This window comes from Littorina saxatilis, linkage group LG14 (assembly GCF_037325665.1).
Source record: "Littorina saxatilis isolate snail1 linkage group LG14, US_GU_Lsax_2.0, whole genome shotgun sequence".
Lineage (NCBI taxonomy): Eukaryota > Metazoa > Mollusca > Gastropoda > Littorinimorpha > Littorinidae > Littorina > Littorina saxatilis.
In genome coordinates this window covers 21763746-21765534 of record NC_090258.1, presented here as the reverse complement: position 1 = coordinate 21765534, position 1789 = coordinate 21763746, and positions in this window count along the sequence as shown.

The following is a 1789-nucleotide window of genomic DNA, read 5'->3' as shown; positions in this document are numbered from 1 at the left end:
TGTTCACTCTCATTTATTATTTGTAGCTTTGAAAATGCACGTCAATACTTGAGCAACTTTCACATTTCTCAATGGAAATGCCTGCATGCTTTTGTAATATTCTTTTCGCGTCAAACTTTCTTTTCCAAAAAGTAAAATAAACTCCGTATAGTTATAACTGCGTCATCCCCTAACTTTTTTTGTTATTCCACAAACAAGTTTGAAGGCACTTATCCAGTTTTTGAAATTGAAGTTGGATTTCCTTTGGGTTTTTTTAATAATAGTATTAACGTGTTGATTCAAATCAGTGTTTGCGTCTTTGCATTTTCCGATTCCGAGTCTGATTGTGATTCTCATTCTGGCTTACATCTGTGATTCTCGTTCTGGCTTACATCTGTGATTCTCATTCTGGCTTACATCTGTGATTCTCATTCTGGCTTACATCTGTGATTCTCATTCTGGCTTACATCTGTGATTCTCATTCTGGCTTACATCTGTGATTCTCGTTCTGGCTTACATCTGTCATTCTCGTTCTGGCTTACATCTGTGATTCTCGTTCTGGCTTACACCTGTGATTCTCGTTCTGACTGACAGCAGTGATCCTTAGAATGGTTTTCATAGTTGATCAAGGCCAATCATTTTGGATTTTTAAGATGTAATACTGTAACGAACAATTGTCCCGTTCTGCAGGGGAGGTTGTCATGATGTTGATTGTTGCTACGTGTTCAAGAGGAGGATTGTCTTATCCCTTCTTAAAGCCTTACCAGATCATGTGTTAGTGAGCAGAGCTGTTTTTAAGCGAAGGAATGTGCCTGTAAAGGGCAACATACATCTGCGCAGTCGCCACTACACTACATGCTGCGATAAGGATTATGACGAGTACTTGGCCTGTTTTCTTTTCACGCAACGTGTAGCGGGCTGGGAAAAAAAAGAATTGCCTCAATAATCTGCAGTCTGTCCTGTTGGCGTTACATTGGTGAGCGCCGGGCCTAAGGGCTATAGACGCACAGTCAAACCTGTCAAACAGACCGACTACCAAAGAGACCGACCAAGTCAAGTCAAGTCAAGTCAATATTTATTTCAAGAAACCCCTAGGGTTACATGAATAAAATAAATAAAAATTGCAAAAAACACGACTAAAAAGATATATGTAATAATGAGACACAACACTTCTAATTAACCGAAAATAAATCAAGCTTAATTCATAACAAAATAACTGTAATCATACTTTTTTTTTCTTTTTTTTTTACAGGAAAATATATGTTTCTGTGTTTGTTTTTGTTTTAATCGTGGTTGTAATTGACAGGTAGTCGCTATGGAAAGGTAAAGTATATGGAAGAAAAACTCGTCTTGGATCCTTCCGAGTGGTCGTTTTCAAAAGTCACAGGTGGAAAGGTCCGGTTCACCTGTATTATGAAAGATTGTCATAATTGCATGCATTATATAGTTAGTGTATAATACCAGTGATAGTGATACAAATGTGATTACATGATTTCAAATGTTTATCTTTGCGAACCATCATGCTGCATTTTGAGCATGTGGTCACAGAGATTACCGCTTAATTCTTCGTGGATTATCTTGTCATGGGCGGCTATTGTGGTTGTCGCTGGTCATTTCAGCAATTAACTGATCACTACCATAATGGTGAGCGTGTATAATGACGGGGTGTCTAATTCTATTGTGTTTGTGGTAGGCTTTCCGCGACTGGAGTGTTGCTTAGGCGCGCGCGCGCGCGTGTGTGCGCGCGTGTGTGTGTGTGTGTGTGTGTGCGTGTGTGTGTGTGTGTGTGTGTGTGTATGTGTGCGTGCGT